The sequence below is a fragment of the Petaurus breviceps genome, unplaced genomic scaffold (genome assembly GCF_028583685.1).
Source record: "Petaurus breviceps papuanus isolate PSGF00001 unplaced genomic scaffold, PetGlider_PUasm1.0 90825, whole genome shotgun sequence".
In the NCBI taxonomy this organism is placed as follows: Eukaryota; Metazoa; Chordata; class Mammalia; order Diprotodontia; family Petauridae; genus Petaurus; species Petaurus breviceps.
Genome location: NW_027187353.1, coordinates 6,301,454 through 6,324,139, shown reverse-complemented (window position 1 = coordinate 6,324,139; position 22,686 = coordinate 6,301,454). Strand labels below are relative to the sequence as shown.

The 22,686-nt window shown below is 40.8% G+C and overlaps 1 protein-coding gene across 4 annotated transcripts in view; it reads left to right on the top strand.

The window, feature by feature from the left end:
- The window catches only part of REC114 (REC114 meiotic recombination protein), a 99,353-nt gene that overhangs the window by 59,103 nt on the left and 17,564 nt on the right, over window positions 1-22,686 (top strand). The gene's annotated exons all lie outside the window — the stretch shown is intronic.

Below are 22,686 nucleotides of genomic sequence, written 5' to 3'. Positions count from 1 at the left end.
TCCTTCCTTCCTTCCTTCCTTCCTTCCTTCCTTCCCTCCTTCCCTCCTTCCCTCCTTCCCTTCTCTCACTCTCCCCCTTGTTCCCTCCTGCCAGATACCTAACATTCTGTATAACAGTCAGGATCCAAAAATATATTGACATGCTAGAACATTGGGTTGAATAGAATGAAATAAATAAATGTGAAGTCTTGGGCTTAGTAAAAAACAAAACTTTAAAAGAACAAGATATGAGGATTAATTTACATAGCAGTTCTGAAAAAGATCTGAGGGTTTTAGTGGATTACAAGCTCATAAAACTCCAGGAGTAGTGAAGTGATAGTTTGATGCTTTTGTCATACTTCATCTGGAATATTGTGTTCAATTTATGAATGACATTGATAAGCTAGAGAACTCTTGGAGCAAGCAGCCAGGCTAATGAAGGGCTTTGAACTGTGGCTTTAACCTGGAGAAGAGAAAGCTTAGAAAGGGACATGTTTCAAGGGCTGTCAGGCAGAAATGAGATTGTATTGGGTCCCAGAGGGTAGAACCAGCAACAATAAGTGGAAGTTGCAAAGAAGTGACGTTAAATTTGGGGAGATATGAGGTAGAAAGCTAAGAGAAGAGGCCTTGGAGGAGCATAAAGGTGCTGATGAAAAGGGACACAAAATGGGAAATTCAGAAAAAGGAACTGGAAGGATGCCAAAGACAAACCATCTACTTTGAAAGCTTGTCCTGTTTCATCAAGAAAGAACTGTCTTGGGGCGGCCAGGTAGCACACCAAGTAAGAGCACCGGCCCCAGAGTCAGGATAACCTGGGATCGAATCTGGGCTCAGACACTTAGCACCCACCCAGAAACACCTGGCCGTGTAACCTTGAGCAAGTTACTTAACCCCAGTTGCTTAAAAAAAAAAAAAAAGAAAGAAAGAAAGAACTGTCTCAGGGTAGCTAGGTGGTGCAGTGAATAGAGCACTGGCCTTGGAGTCAGGAGGACCTGAGTTCAAATCCAACCTCAGACACGTGACACACTTACTAGCTGTGTGACCTTGGGCAAGTTATTTAATCCCAATTGTCTTGCCTTTTCCTCTCCAAAAACAAAACAAAACAAAACAAAACAAAAAAACTTCCTTATGAGAAAGAACTGACTATACCAAATGCTAGTGTATAGAAGAATCTCAGAATTGAAAGACGTCTCTGAGGCTGTTAGTCCAGCCCTTACCTGAACAAGAAGCCCTTTAGAACATACCGAAGAAGTGCTCTAGTTTCCCATGGAAGAGAAGAGCAATTCCATTGCACAAGTCCCAGTCTCTCTTCATTTCCCTGTCTTGACTCCTTGGTGAACCAGTTTAACTTTACACTGCCCTCTTCTCTTGAGTTCCTTGTCCCCATGTTATATAGCTGATCTTGTCCTCCTAAGTCTCATCCTTGGATCACCCCCACCATCCACTGCCTTAGTTCCTACGCAGGTGCTACTGAACGGAGGGTGAGAGAATCGCAAAACTGCTGACCAAGTCCACTACAAGTTTGTGTTACATAACCTCAACTGGGCCCTCGTTGCAACACAGTTCTTTCACACCTCCTTCATTAACTCACTATCCTATTCACTACATGCCTTTCCCAATCCTTTTCATCTCTCTGCAATCTTCTGATGTCTCCTCCCCTCACCCTCTCAGCTGAGAACCTTGCCTCACATTTTTCTTCCAAAAATTGAGGCCAGTCTTCAAGGACTCTCCCTTCTTGGCTCCTCATCCCACATCACTGAGATGCTTCCTCCTACTTTCCTCTATCACCCTGTCTCAAATGAAGAAGTTGCCCTTCTTGTCTAGGCTAAGCCGTCTACATGTACAAATTGATCCCATTCCATCATATCTTATCCAGCAAATTGCCTCCATAATCATCTTTACTTATCAGTCTCTTCTTGTCTCCTGGCTGCTTCCCTCTTGCCTCCAAACCTGCCCACGTCTCCTTCATTCTCCAAAAAATCCTCACTTGATCCTTCTGTTCCTGCTATCACCCTGTATCTCTTCTGTCTGTTATAGCTAACCTTGTGAAGGCTATCTACAGTAAGTACTTCTGCTTCCTTTCCTTTGACTTTCTCCCTAACTCTCCATGGTTGGCTTCTGACTTTATCATTCAACCAAAACTGTCCTCTCCAGGTTTTCTAACAATCTCTTTCATTGCCAAATGTAATAACTTTTTTTAAATCCTCTTCCTTTTTGATCTATCTGCAGTCTTTGACAATGTCAGTCACCCTTTTCTCCTTGATACTCTTTTCTCCCTAGATTTTTGTGACACTACTGTATCTGGGTTTTCTTTCTACATGTCTGACTGCTCCTTCTTAGTCTCTTTTGCTGGATCTTCATCCATGTTCTACCCCTTGACTGTGGGTGTGCCAGAGGGTTCTGCCCTGAGCCTTCTTCTATCTTTATACTATTTTCCAGGTGATAACATCAACTCCTATGATTCAATTATTGTATCTATACTGATGATTCTCAAATCTGCTTATACATCCCCAACCATTGACCTCCAGGTTTGCATCTCCAACTCCCATGAGACACTTGAACTGGATGTCCAATAGATATCTTAAACTTAACATATCCAGAACTGAACTCTTATCTTCTCCCCAAATACTCCCCCTTTACAGATTTCTCTATTATTTTCAAGGGCACTACTATCCTCCTAGTCACCAAGACTGGCAGCCTTACACCTGGACTGTTGCAATGGACTGCTGGTTGGTCTGCTACAGGAGTACTATGAACATCTATATCCACAAAATGATAACTGACATTTAAATGGTATTTAATCTTCACAAAGTACTTTATACCTTTTATCTCACTTGAATGTTACAGCAGACGTGTGAGAGTGGTACTAGTTACCTCTTCTTTATAGATGAGGAAATCAGAGAGGCTTATAGCCTCACTGTGTCAAAGCTAGAATGTAAACCTGTTTCTTCCTAACTTCAGGTTCAGTACTCTTTTCACTGCATTATCCTTTTTTATTTAAAAAGCAACTATATTGTGTTTGCTAGCCTCCTGGTATAATGAGCAGATATGGAAAATTAATTACTGTGGTGTTTTAAAAAGGTTCTAGAAACTTAATTTCTGGGTAATTTAATTATTTTATTAATAAAGCCAGCAGGTTTATTAATAAAAGGATGGTCATTTGGCTGTCTCTCTAAGATCCATGACCCCTAATGGCTGTGGGCTCACAGTATTTATGCCATTGGAAGAGCAAATATTCCTCAGGGTAGCAATCTACTGTGATTGGTTAACAGTTAATGAGAAAATTAATATTTTAATGAGCAGGTGAGCTGTATAGTACAATGAGGGTCTTGGGGTATGTGACTTATATCATCCAAATCTTGGTCAAAGAGACTTATCAATTTCTATATCACCTCTCTGACAAAAGGGAGAATATATATTTTCTCAGACCTGTCTGAGCAAGCACAATGAGCAGGAATGCACCCATTAACCTAAATTTAGAATCTTTTTACATACTTTGATTAGATCTTGGCCTGGGTACATCTTTGAGATAGATTTCCCACACTGGTTGTCTTCTGGATGAGGAAGTAGAAAAGGGGGAAAACATATGTCCTAATATAAAAATTAGTTATTAATACCAGAGAAAAATAATCATTTCTCATAGTACTAAATGTGAGTTGTTGTTAATTGCAATATGCAATGAATAGGCTGGACCTTACTGGTGGGTAAGGTACAATATTTGAACTAAATCAAGCATTCGGAGATCATTCAACATTTAAGACATTAGTCAAGTCTAAATGGTCCCCAGACTCTACGTTGGTATATCTTTTAATGCCCTTAGGTGACAAGGAAGTCACATCAAAAGAGCAAGAAAACTACCAGGCAGCAGCTAGGTCACTCAGGTCTTTGGAACAGTCCACTTGCCTTTCAGAGAAAGAACGAGCCTAAGTTTTTGTTTTGTTTTGTTGTTTTTTTTTTTTTTTTTGGGGGGGGGGGGGGGGGAAGGGGGTGTGGAAGTGAGGAGGAAGGGAAGGGAAGATCCCTGGTAGATATTTTCTATGCTTTCTCTGTGTGTTCTTTGACTCACCCATTCTTTAGGATTTAATTATGTAATCTTCAGTTAATTTAAATTGTTTCTTCAGAGGTCCCTTATTGAATATAATTTTATTTCAGCATTGTCGATTAAAAATGTTTTAAGTATTTTTGCTTTTTTGCATTTGTTTCTGAGGTTTTTACGAAGGTGCGTGATCAGTTTCTGTAAAGATGCCACGTCTAGATGAATTTCTTGACTTTTGAGCTCTTTGCCATGGTAGAACTCTGCTTCCACAGTGGAGAGAGCTGTGTCCCAAATTGCTAGGGTTTTCCTGGTTGTCAGAGCTGTTGTCAGAGCTATGAAGAAGGTGCCCTCTCTACAGCCACCACAAGCTCTGGCACACTGGTGTTCCTCACCCCAGGACCACCACCCAAGACTGCGGCCCAGATCCAAGCAGGTCAAAGCAAGAGCGATTGCCCTCTGAATGGTCACTGGGTCCCCTTATGATCTGCAGGCCAGGAGCTACAGAGGCAGCTGCAGTGCTGCTGCCACCTCTCATCCCAGGGGCAAGGGCCGGAATGCACGCTTCTCACCCTGGATCAACAGGGTTCCCCACTGACCTTTTACTTTCTCTTTGGCATTTATGGGTTGAGAAGTCTAGAAACTGTCACAGCTGCCAGGGATTTACTCTCCTGAAGTTCTGCACTGACCTGTCTGTGCTGCTAGTTGAGGCTGCCCCGGGTCTGGTCCCATGCTGTACACACGGGACTGCACTCGGCTCAGCTCCCAGCCCTGTTCAGTAGACCCTGTCGCCTACCAGGCTGCCTTCAGGAGGAGATTTGTTTCTCTCTGTCACTTTGTGAGTTCTGTAGCTCTAAAATTTGTTTAGAGTCATTTTTTTACAGGTATTGAAGGTGGTTGGAGTAGGAACTCAATCAAGTTCCTGCTTTTACATCTTGGCTCGCCCCTCTCAGCCCCCCCCCCCCATTTCTTTATAATCCTATTCATTAATTGCCAGGGATTTTAATTTTCTGATAATTTTAAATAATTTTTCTAAAATTCAATTTAGGACTTTGTTAAGTGCTTAGTCATCAAGTTATTTTTGCTACTTTCTTCTATGCTATTTTCCTCTGACTCAGGGTGTTTGTAGCAGGTGTGTGCATTTTTATTGTCATCTTTGTAAAAGTAAAATGCTATGTTTTCTTTAAAACATCTGTTATGACATAAAGAGTATGTAACTAAAGCTAACTTATCTATTACCTTTCTAGTCAATGGTATGGCATAAGAACTGACAGGAAATTTTGTCCATGGAATGGGGTATGAATAATAATGCCCCTGGCCTCAGATGTAAGGAAGAAACTTAAGTATCACAGGTTTCACTGTGACTTGGTAGAATACTATACATGCCTGGAATGTGACAGTAAGATACACCTTATTCTAAGGAAATTACATAAAAGAGATAGTGGAGTAACTTTTTCTATCAAGAAGGTGTATACCTGTGTAGAAATCCAAACCCTTGGTCTTTAGTGTCCAGGGAAGACACGGTGGAGTAGTTTAGAACCAGTGGAGGAGGGACAGAAGCAATATTGTTGTGGAGTCAATCTATTCAAGAGGAGGAAATGGCTGATGAGTTCTGGAATGATATCCCAAAGCTGGCATATGAGGTAGGATCTAGCAGTCATAGCACTGATTAAAAGCAGAGTACTGAGAAATTCTTTAACTTCCTTTCTGATAATGTTATGTTGGGAGTGATGAAGGGAGCTTCTATTTGTATTTGATTCAGAGTAATAAAGACAAATAGACTGCCCAGATAAAACTGACAGGAACTGAAGGAATGAGTAACAATCACGTTAGAGTTCATGATAGATAGGTAGGTATCCTAACTTTAGGGAGAACAAGAGAATTCAGGGAAGGATAGGTAGGATCACACAGCCTAAAATTTTATGAGAGAAGTAGTTTGAAGGATGAATGGATTGCTTCCCAGAACAAAATTGTGATAAAATAATCACACTGAAGAAAAACAAAGGAAACTTTTTAAAGATATGAATGTGGCTACAAAGAGAGCTTACCAACTAACTCCAATCTTAAGACACGTAGAAGAGATGGAAGCCAAAAGTAAAGATGGATATAAAAGAATATCATGGTTTTGTAAGAAAATACCAGGAAAAAAATGGAGGGTTGTGATGAATGCTAAAGACAGCAAATAAGGGTTGGGTTTTTTTTTTTTTAATCTATGTTGGTGACGAGTGTAGCCTCAGATAGATAGGGTAATGGTAATGGATGACAGAAAGAAGTTGGAGCTACTCATTCCCTATTTCGCTTCTTTTTATGAAGGTGAATGATCTTCACACTGGGAGGTAAAGAACAAAAATTGTTAGTAGGGAATTGAAACCTAAGCAACAGCCAGCAATAGCTGCTTTCAATGAATGCAAGTCTCCATACCTAGGTGACCTACATATCAGCTTACTGGAAAGGAACTTTCAGGTGTGACTACTGAACTGCTATTAGAAATTGCTGAAAAAATCATGGGAAAAGGGAGAAATGATACAGGAATTAAGACAGACAGATGTACTGTTTATGTAACAGAAAGAAGATAGGCTGTTGAGCTTGACTTAGGTCTGGCAAAATTGGAGAATAGATTATTAAAGCAATGGTTTATGAGTGGAAAGTCAGTATTACTTAGAGCCAGCTTGAATTTATTAGAAAAGATTGACCTAAGTTCCTTTTTTAATGATCATAATAATTAACTTTCATATACAGTGCCTTAAGATTTGCTGAGTGCTTTACTTATTTTATCTCATTCGATCTTCATGCCAACCCTATGAGTTAGGTATAGTGATTATCTTAATTTTACAGATGCATAAAGTGAGACTGAGAGAGTTTGTGACTTGTCCAAGTGCCTAAAGATAGCAAGTGTCTAAGTCAGGATTCAAATTAAGTTCTTCCTGACTCCAGTTTCTGTATGTTGCCCAGCTTCCTTTTTACAGACTGATAGATTAGGGCAATTACACAGACATAATATTTGAGTATTGGTCTTGGAGTTAAAGGTCCTGCTTTCAAATGTTGGCTTTGCCACTCACTCTTTGGCAAATCACTTAATTTTTTTTTGAGCCTCACTTTCCTCATCTGTAAAATTGTGCTATATGTGCTATTTATTTCATTGGGTAGTAGGTGCTAGTGAGGCTCAGCTGAAATAATGTATATTGTTGTTGAGTCATTTCAGTCATGTCCAACTCTTTTTGATCCCATATAAGGTTTTCTTGGTAAAGATCCAGGAGTGGTTGTCATTTCTTTCTCCAGCTCATTTTACAGATGAGGAAACTGAAACAAACAGTGTTAAGTTACTTTCCCAGAGTCACACAGCTAGTAAGTGTCTGCGGTCAGATTTGAACGTAGGGTCTTCCTGACTCCAGGCCAGCACTCTATCCATTGAGCCACCTAGCTTCTCAATAATGCATTACAATGCCTTAAAAGCCTTAAAGTGCCAATTCTCTATTCACATAAGTCCTGGGGAGTTGTATGAGGCACTTATAGGTTAAGTGACTTGCCCAGGGTCACAGAAATGAAAGCTGAGCCCAGACTGTCTTCCTGACCTCAAGTCCAATACCCTGCCATCTCTTTCATGTGTTAAATTACTAATAGTAATAAAAATTATATCAAATTATCTCACACAATGATAGATCTAGAGCTGGAAAGGACTGTAGAGGCCACGTCCCTCCCATTTACAAACTGATACTGACAACCAGAAGAGTAAGTGGGCAGTGTTAACCTATAAAAGATGGAAAGATGTAAGATGTCAGTCAGCTAGCGTTAAGTACCTGCTGTGTACTAGGCACTCTGTTAAGCACAAAGAAAGGCAAAATACAGTCCCTGTTCTCAAGGAATTTATGTTCTAAGCTACACAACCTGCAGACTGTGTACAAACTGGTTATGTACGGGCTAGATGATCAACAGAGGAAAGGCTAACTCAGCCTTAAGAGGGATCCAGAAAGACTTGAGTTGAGACTTAAAGAAGCCAGGGAAACTAGGAGGCGTAGAGATAAGGAGAGAGTTTCAGGGCTAGGGGATAGCCAGAAAGAGGGAGCTTTTAATACTGATGCACTTTTCCCTGTTAAGATCACATTAGGAATATTGTGTTCATTTGAAGAAAAACATTGACAAACTACAGATGTCCAAAGAATAATGGCCAATATATATGCTGAGGGAACTCTAAACCATGTTGTATAAGGATTTGGTTGAAGGGAGTAGGGATGTTTATCCTGAAGAAAAGAAGACTTAAGGAAGCCATGATAGCTGTCTTTAAATATTTGAAGATTTATTTTTACAGGATTAGATTTGTTTCGCTTGGTTCCAGTGGGCCTGTATGTGGAAACTATCAATTCAGCAACTTCCAGTTCATTTAAGGAGAGATGTTCTAACAGAACTGTTAAAAAATGGAATGGACTATAGTGTGAGAGTTTTCCATCCCTTGAATTCCTCAAACAGAAGCTGCTAACCATCTGTCCAGGGATGTTTTAAGTATAGGTTGAAGGAGATGATCGTTCAGGTCCCTTTCAGCTCTGAGCTCTTCTGCATCTAGAGGTTTTTGTTTTGTTTTGTTTTTGTTCAAAATGGCAGGTGAAATCAAAACTGTGAGTTAACTGGGATTGTGGGGGTGGGGGGAGTAGATCAGTGGTGTAATTATGAAGTAGAGGAAGTTACAGCTGAGTTGGAAGTATTTTATATTGAGTTCCTTAAATAGAAACATTGGGCCATTTACTGACACCTTTCTGAGATTTCCTTATTTTCCAGAATCAGTGCCTACTGTTATTTTACATATATCTGTTTTTCTTGTGTTAAGTGATCAAGTTGTTTCTTTCAAATAATTATTATAGGCCTGTCCTTAGAAAACAGGAAGGCCTGGATTCAAGTCATGCCTCCGACACAAACTAGCTTTCTGACTATGGGTAAGTCAATCACCTAGTAATCTAGGCTTCTCTCTAAGAGTTTATTATAGACAAGTTATTGATCGACTTCAGCAGGGAGAATTTCCATATGTGCAGCTCTGGACATGGAGAAAATAACAGTTCTGAACCTCTTGACCTCAGTTTCCCTCTACCCCCAAATCAAAATAGGGGATATGGAAGACTGAAACTGAAATCCACAGATGACTCTCATAATCCACAGATAACTCGTAACAGGCAATGAAATTAGAATAACATTTCTCTTCCCCTTTACTGCTTTCTTCTTAAAAAAACTTTATATCTTAATTCCCTTACACCTGCTCTTTTTTTAGACTCTTGCAATTAGGTTTACACCTTTGTCACTCTATTGAAACTTCTTTCTCAAAGGTCATCAGTTACCTCCCAGTGATTACTAAATCTAGTGTCTTGTTTTTTTAACACTGCAATTTTTAATACTGTTGGTCTCTCCCTACTCCTGATATTGGCCCTTGGCTTCAGGGATACCATAATCTCCTGGCTATTTTCCTGTTTACTTGTTCAAGTCTGTCTTTAACTGGCTTCTCATCCACTTCCTGGAATTCCCATTCCATAGAAAAGAAACTCCTCTTGCCCTTTCCTCTTTGTCTCACATTTTTTCCATTTCTTAACCCTTGTCACAACCTGGTTCCCCTCTGATGAGCATGCATCACCATCTATCTTCTCTAGCACTGTATAATTTCTCTCACATGCCCTATCACATTAGTAGAGCGAGTTGGAATACTCCTTTCTCCACATTGTAACTTTGAGAATCTCCCTTTGTCTCCATTATTCCTTATGTGAAATCCATACGATGAAAATTTATCACCTAGTCAAAATCATAGTAGCTATAGCGCAACTATTCTCTCTTCTTCTCAAGGGAGTTCAACCATTGGATCACCATCTTCCTCTCTTCCCCTTAGGTAACCTGGTGGCTCCCCTGGAGCTCAGCAATCAGGGGCTGACTGTATTGATGCCAAACTTCTGTAGATACCCATTGACAGAACTCCTGAGCTCAGCAGGCCTGCTGGCCTCAGCCTCAGCCTCATCACCATGCCAGATGACAGTGAATTTTCCTTCACTGGAGTCCTCAAGAAGAAACTGCGGGGATTCCTGTTTCCATAGGTTCAACAAGATGCTCTCTAAGGTCCCTTTCAACTCTGAGACTCCCTGCATCTAGTTCTGTTGTTTTGTTTTTTCATCCAAACTGGCAGGTGGTAGGACTTTCCTTTGTGACCTCTCTGTTGCATCGCTGCCCTCTTCTCTTAGATATTCTTTACTCTCTGGGTTTTTGTGACATTACTATGCCCTAATTTGCCTTCTGCCAGTCTTCCTACTCCCTTCAAAGGGTCTTTTGTTGTCTCTTGATCCACATCACATTCCTTAATTGTAAGTATCCCCCCAAATCTCTCCTGGGCCCCTCTTCTCTTCTTCCTGTGTATTCCATCTCTTCCCATGGATTTAATCATCATTTCTATGCACATTACTGCCAGATCTTCATATCCAGCCCTAGGACTTTCCCCTGCACTTTAGTCATGTATCACTTATTGCCAATTATATATCTCAGACTGGGTGTCATGGAGAAATTTTAAACTTAAAATCAAAAAATGAACTCATTATCCTAAACCCTTAATATCTTAAAACATTAAAATCTAAGTTCTCCCAGAACTTCTGGGTCATGTGAGCAACAAAATGGAAGATATACTTTTTCACCAATACCCACAACCTCTCACACCTCTCCAAAACAGAAATTATGTAGCAAAGATAAAGCAACTTCAGCTCTTGTCTAGAACAGCCAGAATCCAGAAGAAGGTTAAAAAAAAATACAACCAAATTGAACTTGTGCCCACTGATCCTGAGCACTCCTCCTCCACCTTCATGCTAATAGCAGTGAGCCTACATAGGCTTACAATCAAATCAAATCCTGGTCACCCTTCCCTCTTTCCAGTGCCTGTGGAGACTCCAGTTCCAAGCCAAGACAGCTAGTATGTCCAGACACTTGGTAACATCAGTGCAACAGCTTTCTAAATTGCTGGTACTGGGCCAGAGAACTGAGAAACAGAGGGAGTATGATAGGTCACCAAGAAAGGACACCATGTGTGTGCATTGGGCAGGGGGTGATGAGAGAACAAGCTCAGCTTCCAGCTGGGGCTGGTCACTTGGAGCAGAGACCTAGGCTGATGAACTGTGCTTGGTCTGGGAGAAGGCTAAAATGCTTTGAGATCCAGCCCTTAGAAGCTGCCGTTATCAGAGGGGAAGGAGTCAGTCAGAAAAGGAATGAAATTAACAGAGATCCCATGAAGAAGAAAACTCAAATATTTTGAACATGAAGCAGAATAAATTAAAAGGGAAAATATTAACAACAGAAGGAAATGCAGCATCTGTGAATTACTGCAAAACAAAACAACCCAACACTTAACGAGACAAGACCCTGTGGAATTTGAGGAGTGCATGGAACACACTACAGCTGAGTGGTTCACAGAGAAATGAAAATTATGAGAGCAGAATTCATGGTCTGCACAGCAAAAATATTGGGCAGAATAGAAAAACTGGAATCTACAAGGGCAAGTCTCTCAAAAAAATATACTTTTTATTTTTACAGAATTGGACAATGTAGTAGAGAAGCAGAAATCAATAACATCAAAAGACAGTGTACTCACTCTTTAAGTAAAACATGCTGATCTTGAAGATAGGGCATAGGAACAACTTAAGGATGATCAGTCTCCCAAAAGAATGCGATAGAACAAAAACCTTCAACATCAAAATGCAGAAAACAATAGAAGATAACTCTCCAAAACTCTTGAACATAGAAAATGAAATATCAATTGGAAGGTTTTGTAGATCACATTGCCAGAAACATACAAAAACCTCAAGGCTACAAACTCCAAGACACATAGTGATTATATTCAGCAATTCTGTTTAGAAACATCAAGTTCTACAAGTTATAAAGAGAAAGACTTTCAAATTCAAAAGAAAGGAAATTTGAATAATTTAAGACTCTTCTGTACCAACCAGAAAATGTAGAAGGGAATGGAAGAATGTATGGTTGTCACTTTACATAAATTCTCATTATACAAATTTGACTTTACATAAAGAATTCTGAAAGAAATCTGCATTCCAATAAACACCTATGTTAACTTTACAATACAGTACTATGCTCACTCTTTGCTCATGGCCCTCAACTTGGTGCTCCATAGCCCTCCTAACACCCACCAAAAACAGACAAACAAAAAAATCCAAGGGGAAAAATAATCCTAAAAAAAACCCTCCAAGTGAAATTAGAATGGAGGTGTAGAAAAGCTGCCATTGGAGGATCAGGCTCTTAGCTTGAGACCTCTGAGAGTAAAGACCTTTGTTCTGCTACATCCACCCATCCATATGTCTGTCTTCCATCAGTCCATGCTTCAGTACTGCGAGTCTATCCCTGACCCCTGCTTGTTGCCCATCCTTTCCTGTCTGTGTTCATGTCTGACCCCCATGTGCCTGGCCCTGGCCCCCTCCCGCTCTTGTTTCTCTGTCCCCAGTCCCCATGTGTCCTTGGTCCTTGAACTGTATACCAGCCCCCTTCCTACACAGGCACATGACCTGCCTCCTCTCTCCTTTATGTCCATGGGCAAATTTGCATTATGTAAAAATCACTTTACATGGAGCTCAGCGGAAAGGTCTATTTCCATAAAGGGAGAACTGTCTGTATTCAGAAGAATAGTAGAGCTACAGATGCAGCCCAGGGTGATCTATCCATGCTTAACCATATGAAAAAAGATGGACATTAAATAACAAGGAGGCATTTGAAAAGTTTTAGAAAGGAAACCAGAAGTAGAAAGATTATTTGCTTTTCAAACACTCCAAAAATCAGAAGTACAAGAGGAACAAATAAATGCAGCATCCAAGGACAGCAGCAGCAAAAGAGTGACAGCAGCAAGATCGGTAAGAGACTCCTTTCTAGATGTATGAGTAGATTTGTGAAAGCAGAAGTCTGGTGGAAGTGGCAGGCCTAGGGCATTAGAAAAAGAATCGCTTGATACTCTGACTATAGGTGTATCAGTCAATTTGGAGGGGGGTTGTTTATTTTTGTGGGACTACATTACAACATGTTGTTTGTCTTTCATCCTTGAAGAGGACCGTGACATCAGGGAGGTGATGCCATGACATGCAAGTGAATTGGATTTAAGAGAGGGAAGGCTATGCAAAGTCACCAGCCTCACTTTTAATCTCTGGAGCCATCTGGGCCCAATGGAAACAATAGATCAGGATGACTGAAGATGGCCCTGGATACAGTGGGAGACCTTAGTCTTTTTTGTTTTGTTTTGTATTTTGGAGGGCAATTGGGGTTAAGTGACTTGCCCAAGGTCACACGGCTAGTTTTTATGTTAAGTGTCTGAAGCTGGATTTGAACTCAGGGTCCTCCTGACTCCATGGCTGGTGCTCTATTCACTGCGCCACCTAGCCGCCCCTCCCTTGTTCTTTTAAAGCTAACGTCTTTAGCAGGTCTCAGTTTGAGGCAAGGCCCATTCAGTGATTAAGATTAGGTAAGAAATGAGGGAGAGAATGGCCTCTTTTACCTGGTCAAAAAAAAATCGATCTAGGAGGGAAAGACCCTCAGGGTTTCTGGATAAAACAGAATCAATTGCTATCTGAACTAATTAAGGACCCAGATAGTGACGAAGTGGGGCCTGACCTTGGACCTCTTTTTGGTCAATCAATGAGAGCCAGAGTGCTTTAGGTTTCCTTAGGATAGGGCACCTGCAGGTTAGGGTATGTTACCCTATGTAGACAGAGGGAAAGGAAGGGAAGGGAAGGGAAAGAAAGGAAAAGAAAGGGAAAGGAAGGAAGAGAGAAGAAAAGACAAGGAAGGAACAAACAAGCTAGATGTGTTACCCAGCTGGCCAATTCCAGTTGTGTTCCCATTGGGGCAGCTCCTACTACAACTCACAGAGTAAAGAAAGGAGTTGTCGCATTACAGCATGATGGGGAACAGAGAGGAATATGTGATTTTATGGGGTCAGATCAAGGGCTCCCAATGAGGGGAAGGTGGCCCCTGTGGTTCCAGAAAGAAAACAGTCTGCAGGGGAGTGGATGAAAAGAGGGGGAAGGAAAGAAGCTTTGCTTCAGTGATGGGAGGGAGTTCCACTGATGAATACTCTTGTGGATGAAGAGAGGTGGTCTGTGAAGGGTGATAGGGACTTTTTGTTAAGTGTGATTTGATACCTCAAAAGTCCACTCATCTTACCTCAGGGAGGGAGTTGGATCACCTAGGGGAAACCAGCACTTGGGGAATGGGAGGGTATGGACTCGGGGAAGAGATTGTGAGGCAAATGGGGAAAAAAGATAACTAGGTGAGAGTATAGATCAGTAGTGGGCTGCACATTCAGGGGCATTGGGAGGGGTGAGACCATGAGGCAGTGTCTTCTTGTTCATCTGCAGTAAGTTGGTATTGTTCTGAGAGTGAACAAACTGCAAGCAAGTGGCAGAAACTGCCTAGTGGGGAAAGCCTAGAATGGATATTTTGGAAACTGTGATTGCAGGAGAAATACACTGAATAAAGAGAGATGCGATAATTATAGAGGTCATGAATCAGAGAATAAGGGTCTAGAGTAGACAGAGAGGATTGATAATGAAGACAGAGAATCCTTTTAGGAAAGGCAAAAGGATGGAGAGGAAAGGGGAATCTACTTGACTGTGGGCATAAAGGGGTGGGGGGTGAGGGTAAGGAAAACTATATAAACAGATAAAAGTGAGAGAAATAAGCAAAACCCCAAAAGGAAAAGGGTAACAAGAGAAGGGAATAAGGGATGAGAGAGGAAAGATAGCTAGTGGGAATAGGATCATTTTAAAAAAGATTAAGGTAAATAACTGAAGAAACATGGTGCTGTGCTTACAGCAGAAGAGGGAGAAAATCATAATTTAAAAAAACTCAATATTAGACACAGAAGAAAATGTAAACCTGACTCTCATAACTTTAAATGTAAATGGATCCAATCCAATAAAACAAAAACAAGGGATGGATTGGTAAGGAAAAAAATGCCCTACAATTTGCTGCTTACAAGAAAAACATTTAAGAAACAGAGCGTACACAAAATAAAATTGAGGGATGGAAAAAAATTTACTAGCTTCATGTGAATCCAAAAAAAACAAGGAGTTGCAATAATTTTCCAAATGCTTTATTAACTTCTGATTTATATCATTCATTTCTGCCAGATTTTGAGTTACAAATTTTCTCCCCATTTTCCCCCTACCCACTGCCCCAAAATAGCAGTCCCACAGGATATCCCCTCCTCCAATCTGCTCTCTCCCATATCTTCTCCCATACCACCTTCGACTTTTCCAGTAGGGCATGGTAGATCTCTGTGCCCCAGTGCCTGTATATCTTATTTCCCAGTTACATGTAAAATAGTATTAATAATAGTATATATACACACATATATATATATATATATATATATATATTTAAACATTTGATTTTAAAACTTTGAATTGCAGATTCATTCCCTTCCTTCCAAGTCACCCACCCTTACTGGGAAGATAAGTAGTTCAGTATAGATTGTACATGTGTAGCTAATGCAAAACATTAACATAATAGATGTATTGTAAAAGACTGACTATATTTCCCTCCCTCCTATCCCATCTCCCACTTGTTCTATTCTCTACTTTGATCCCATCCCTTTTCAAAAGTAGGTGCTTCCAACTTCCCTCCCCCCCAAGCCTGACCTCCCTTCAGTCATCTCCCCTCTCATCCCCTTCCCCCCCACTCTCCTGTATGGTGAGATACCCTATTTAGTGTGTATTTCATTCCCACCCCGAGCCAAATTCAATGAGAATAAGGTTGATCCATTCCCTTTTGCCTTCCTATTCTTCCCCTCCATTGTAACCATTTTCCCTTGCCTCTTCTATATGAGATAGAAGATTCCCCATTCTGTTTCTCCCCATCTCCTCTCATTGTATTCCTCTCTTACCTCTTGATTTCACCTTTCAAGTATCATCCCTTCCTGTTAAATTGGTCCTGTGCCCTCTGTCTATATATACCTGTAAACATATATAAACACATTCACATATGTATTCATTTGTATACCCTCCAATATAGACATATATATGTGTATGTATATATATATTTTTTTTCTATTCCCTTCAACTATTTTCATACTGAGAAAAGTTTCATCAGTTACAATTATTGTTTTTCCATGTAGGAATGTTAATAGTTCAACTTTGATAAGTTCTTTATGATTTCTTTTCCCTGTTTACCTTCTCATTCTTTTCTTGCTTCTTGTATCTGAATGTCAGATTTTCTATTCAACTCTTGCTTGAAAGTCCTCTATTCCACTGAATGACCGTATTTTTCCCCGAAACATGATACTCAGTTTTGCTGGGTAGGTGTAGCAGCAAGCACCCCAAGCATCCTCAGGGTGGCTGCCCATACAGGTTCTTGGATCTGCTTTGATAAAGGAAAGCAACTCAAAATGGGTTAACAAGCTTACTTTAATCAGTCAGACATATATTGTTTACCTTGTTCAGGGGAAAAGGTCAGCACCCCAAACTTCAAAGTACACAGACAGAATTATCAAGTCAGAGACAGATCAGGTAGACAGATTTCCAAACTGTCCAGCCATTACATCCACACCAAATCAACATCTGGGTTTTTCAAAGCCGGGGGGACTCCAGACAACGCTTCCCAGAATCCATATCAAATCACAGAACACTTCTCAAAGTGAGCCCCCAAAACAAAGCTTCACATCAGGGCTTATATAGCCTTCTCCTGGCTCAGAGAATGTAACAACCTTATTGACCCACTGGCCAATCAAAAAGTATCTACTGAAAAACAAGCCTCCCACCCCAGGCTTCAGGTGCACTTTAGCCTAGGGGCAGGGAAGATCTTCCAAATTTGCATTCCCATTACAGTAGGTGATTCTTGGTTTTAATCCCAGTTCCTTTGACCTCCGGAATATCATATTCCAAGCCCTTTGATCCCTCAGTGTAGAAGCTGCCAGATCCTGAGTTATCCTGATTGTGTTTCCACAATATTCAAATTGTTTCTTCCTGGCTGCTTGTAATATTCTCTCCTTGATCTGGGAACTCCAGAACCTGGCTATAATATTCGTAGGAGTTTCTTTTTGGGATTTTTTTTTTCAGGAGGTGATCGGTGGATTCTTTCAACCTCTGTTTTGCCCTCTGGTTCTAAAACATCAAGGCAGTTTTCCTTGAGAATTTCTTGGAGGATGATTTCTAGGTTCTTTCTTTGATTATGGCTTTCAGGTAGTCTAGTCATTTTTAAATGATCTCTTCTGGATCTATTTTCCAGGTCAGTGGTTTTTCCCATGAGATATTTCACATTGCTTTCTATTCTTTCATTTGTTTGGATTTGTTTAATAGCATCTTGATTTTTCATAAAGTCAGTGGCTTCCATTTGATCCAATCTAATTCTGAAGGAATGATTCTCCTTGGTGAGCTTTTGAGATTCTTTTTCCATCTGGCAAATTCGGCTTTTTAAGGCATTCTTCTCCTCATTGCCTTTTTGAGCCTTTTTTTGCCAATTGAGTTAGTCTATTTTTTAAGGTGTAATTTTCCTCAGTCAGGCTGTTGACTCTCATTTCGTAATTTTCTTGCATTGTTCTCATTTCTCTTCCTGATTTTTCCTCCACTTCTCTTGTCTGCTTCTTAAGGTCCTCTATGGCCTGTAACCAGCTCGTATTTTCCTTTGAAGCTTTTGGTGCAGGAGTTTTGACTTCACTGTCTTCCTCCTGTTTCATGCTTTGATCCTTTTTGTCCCCAAAATAGGAGTCTTAACATTGTATTCTTCTGTTTGCTTTTCTTACTTTGCCTGGTCATGTTGCTACTCAATTACTTGACTTTTGGGCTTTTTGCCACAGTAGGACTCTGCTACCAGACAGGGGAGCATCGTACCAAATGCTCGGGTTTTCTCAGCTGCCGGAGGTATTAGATGGGTGCCCTCTCTGAGGTCTCCACATGCTCTGGCAAGCTGGTCGCACACCCCAGGACCTCCACCCTAGACTGCAGTCCAGATCTAAGTAGGTTAAAGCAAGAGCGATTATCCCTCAGACTGGTTGTTTGGTCCCCCTACACTCTGCACGCCAGGAGCTGAAGTTGTCACATGGTGGCAGCTGTGCGCCACAGCCCTCAGTGGCTTCTCACCCCAGGAGCAAAAGCTGACGCACTCCCAGCTACTGGGTCCCAAAGTCCACACTGTACTGACCTCTCACTTTGTCCTTAGCATCTATGTGTTGATAATTCTGGACCACCACAGCTGCTGGTGATCTTGACTCCACCCCGAGGAGTTGCAATCATGTTGACAAAACAAAAACATTCAAAAAATAAAAGGGACAACCAATATAATTATTATGATGAAAGGAACCATAGACAATAAACCAGTATACCCCGTGTTTCCCCGATAATAAGACACTGTCTTAATAAATTTTTTGGACAGAAAAACACCAGAGGGCTTATTTTCAGGGGAGGGCTTATTTTAATGAACATTGACAGCAATTTTAATAAACAGGTAAATGTGAACAAAAAAATGTACCTTTATTCAATAATGATCATGTCATCTTCTTCAACAACATCGTCATAAGTGTCCATACCCTGAATTCCGTCCTGGATGTCTTGCGCCTCCATTTCCTTCAGAAGAAGTGGACCCAATCTGTCATGTCCAGCAATATAGCTCTCTTTAAATGAATATGTCTTGTCCAGGTAGCCTGCTCGTAGTGCCTTGGTGACACAGCTGTCAGTAATTTTATCCCATGACTTCTTCACCCAAGTCACGACTTCTTCACCCAAGTCACGACTTCTTGCAGACAGGGCTTCACAAAGTTTCCACGCGGATTTCTTTCCATTCTATTTTCAATGTAGTCATTGACTTCCATGCGCAAATGGTCCTTGAATGGCTTGTTTATTGCAATATGAAGGGTCTAGAGATAGTGTGATAGTAATGGAATATAAAGATTCCCCTGTATTGGCTTGGTTTTTAAATTGATTGTGTTAAAACCCAGAGCTTGTTAATCCCACCTGTGGGATGGACTTGTTGATGTGAAAAGAAAGTCCTGAACTGGGAGGAGCTGGTGACGTAGATTTGGAGAGACAAGAGAGAGAGGCATACTTTTTGGAAGCAGCACCTCGTGGATGCAGAGAGAGACTGAGAGAATTGCTGGGGGCCACTTTGAATTGTCCTGGACTTTTGAGACCTGCCCCCTGGGATGCCAAGGACTGAGGAGACATGGCTGTTTTGCTGGTACTTTGTCTGTCTGTTTTGATGTTGTTTTGCCAGATTTGTCCACTGGTGAAAGACAGTCCTGTTGTTGAAGAAGTACTGGAACCTGGCTGTTGGCTAAGAGCTCCTGAGACTGTCCTGCAGACAGAGAGTGAATACTGTCCACTGGTGAAGGACAGTGCTGTTGTTGCAGGAGTCTGGGAACCTTTCTGTTGGTTCTGAAGCCCTGAAGAAGGATTTTCTTGTATGTTTACAGAAATCCTGGGAGAGGGTTTTGCTAATGTTTTCAGGAGTTCTAGGACTGTTCTGCAGACAGAGGATGAATTAATGAAGAGACTGGCAATGTATCTTGTGACCTTGCTAAGCCTTGTCTCCCCAGGAACCAAGATTGCTGAGAACTTGCCTTGTGTCAAGATGAAGAAAAGACCTCCATTTGGGTGTTAAGTGCTGTGCTTAAACTTGATGTAACTCTGGGGTAGATTCAGTTGTGATCCAGGGGTGGGGAACTTTTGACCTTTTTGTGTTCTGTGATTGAACAAATGAATGTACTTTACTTATGATTGGAAACTAATCTCCATTTGAGAAGAGGGGCTTTGTGATGGACTAAATGAAAGTACAGCCTTGGGGTGGAGTAGTATTTAGACCAGGGACTTTGTAATTGATTGAATGAGTGGAAGGTCCTGGGGTGGGGTAGTACTTGGAGATTATTTAATCACATTTAGTAAATGCTGTATTTGGAATGATGTCATGTTTTGAGTTTCTCTGTTCTTGGTTGGTCACTGAATAAAATGGAGAGCACCTATGCTGGTATTTTGAACCTTGGGAAGTTGCCTTTCCTTGGCATTACATTACAGATAGGCAGTCATTCCTGCAGGAATCATTACTTGGTCTATTCTTCTCTCTGCAAGGAAGTTCTTCATTCCTTTAGCGCGGTGAGTGCTGGCTGAATCCCAGACTATCAGACCTCTTTGGTTACCTCACATAAGAAGTGGCAGCCTTAAATCAACCCACTTTCTTATACTCAACAGTATAGCTCTTCCTTTTTGTACTCATGTCTGGGGGGTCAAAACAGACAGAATAATAAAATTATGACCATCAGTCCTTCTTTTCACTCCATCATGCCCCCTGAGTTCTTCTTTTTTCCTCCATCATGCCCTTTTTATCCTCCATCATGCCCCCCTCACTCCAGCTTACATACCGGGTTTTTATGTTGTCCTGCCTCAGCTCTCCTCCGCGGCACTGCTCTCAATGGCGCCAGCAAGCAAATCATTGGGGAAGAACAGGATGACACACTCACTGCTGCAGCTCTGATTGGATGCAGCTCAGAGCACGGCGTGCGTTTCACCTGGGGGGGGGACGGTGCATACAGAGGGTACTGTAATGTAGCGTGTAGTTCAGGGGATCACCTTCACTACAGTAGCAATCTCAATAGGGCTTATTTTCGGGGGAGGGCTTATTTTAGAGGAATCTTACACAGTAAGGGGAGGGCTTATTTTCGGGATAGGTCTTATTATCGAGGAAACACAGTAGTAATAAACTTAAATGATCCAAATGCCTTAGCATCGAAATTCACAAAAGAAACATCTGTGATACCAAAGACAGAGAGAGCAACACAGTAGTGACAAGAGCCTTCAGTATCCCTCCCTCAGTTTTGGATAAGTCTAACAGAAAGATAAATACAGGGAAAATATGGGATGAAACCCTTTCCTCCTCTAAACTTGCCTCTTGCCTATTTCTGTTGAAGGCACCACCCTATCTCTAATAACTCAGGTTTATAATCTCAACCTTATTCTGGGCTTCTCATTCTCTCTTACCCCACATATCCAGTCATTTGCCACATCTTGCATTTCTGTCTTAACATCTCTTGAATCTGATCCTTCTCTCTACTTACACAGGTGCTACCTTTGTTCAGGCCCTATCACCTCTCACCTCAGTTATTGCAGTGGCCTCCTCCTTGGTTTCACTTCCTGAAATTTCTCACCACTCCAATCAGTCCTACTTAGTGCTGCCAAAATAATTTCCCTAAGTATAGATTTGATCCCATGACTCCCCTGTTCAGCCACCTCTAGTGACTTACCCATTATCTCTAGAATAAAATGTAAATTCCTAGGTTGAGCTTTTAAAGCCCTGTACATTCTGACTTCAGCCTACCTTTTTAACTTCATTAGATCATAGCCTTCCTATACTCTGTGTTCCAGCCACACTGGCCTTCTCTCTAATTCTTTGCTCATGCCATTTTCTTTGCCTTTGCACTATCCATCTCACATACCTAGAATATATATACTCCTTCCTTGCCTCTCCCTCTGAACCCTTCTCTGCTTTTCAAGACACAATTCAACTACCAAATTCTAGACCAGGGGTGGGGAACCTGTGGCCTCAAGGCCACATGTGGCCCTCTAGGCCCTCAAGTATGGCCCTTCAACTAAATCCAGACTTCACAGAACAAATCCCTAAAAAAAGATTTTCATGATCCTACCCCAGCCTCCAACTGCTGGTGCCCTCCCTCGTGAACAGCCTTATATACAACTACAGTGTGAGTATAAATGCATGCATATATCTATATGCATGTATTTTTTAGCTTTATATTTATGCTGCATGTGCTTTTATATATAATTGTGTCCTCCATTTGAATGTAAGCTCATTTTGTATAAAGATTGCTTCCTTCTTTGTGCTCAAATCCCCAGTGTTTGGCATCTAGTAGGGACTTAATAGATACTTTGTTGATTGATTGACAAGAGCATCTTTGGCTAGATAAATCACAAGTCTAACCCTTTATAGGAATTCCTATATTTCAATAGAGTTGACCCGACTGAACACATAGCCAAAGGCTAGTTCAAGTGATACCTATTTCTACCTCCTACTATGATAAAGGAGATCTTATTGGAAAAAAGTTACCAAAACTTAGGAAGAAAAGCAAAATTTACCACTTATCAGATAATTAGCTTCAAATTAACTTCATATTTTCAGACATTTTTTTAAATCAGTTTCCCCATAATTTACTAGATAGCCATGAGGTGTTTTTCCCCCCAGACACATAACTGTAACACTGCCCCTATGGAATTTTCATGGAATTTTGCTGGTATTTTCTTGCCCCAGTGAGTTTTCTCCTGTGAATGTGCAAGATATATCACAGTTGTTTTAAAAAATAAATAACCTAATCTAGGTGCTTCCTTTTGTTTGACTACACTGATGGGGAGATTTTGAAAATAACTTGCAGTAAGTGTTCACAGAGGTTTTTGCCCCTTTTAAAATTTTTAGCCACCATATTGATTTATAAAAAATGTATGTTTTCTTAAAATTGGCATTTTGTAAAAGTACTCCTTGATTGTTTGGTCAAAGGAAGAGTTCTTTCAAGTGAAAGAAGATACATTTTTTTCTGACATTTTTCCCCCTATCTTTTAGTATGACATTCATTTTCTTAGTTCTAACAGTAGTTAGGGAGATCTCTTAATTCCCCCAGGAGGGTACTGTGGTCGTGGTGGAATATCATTATGAGGTGGAAAGCCAATTTGCATGCAGTA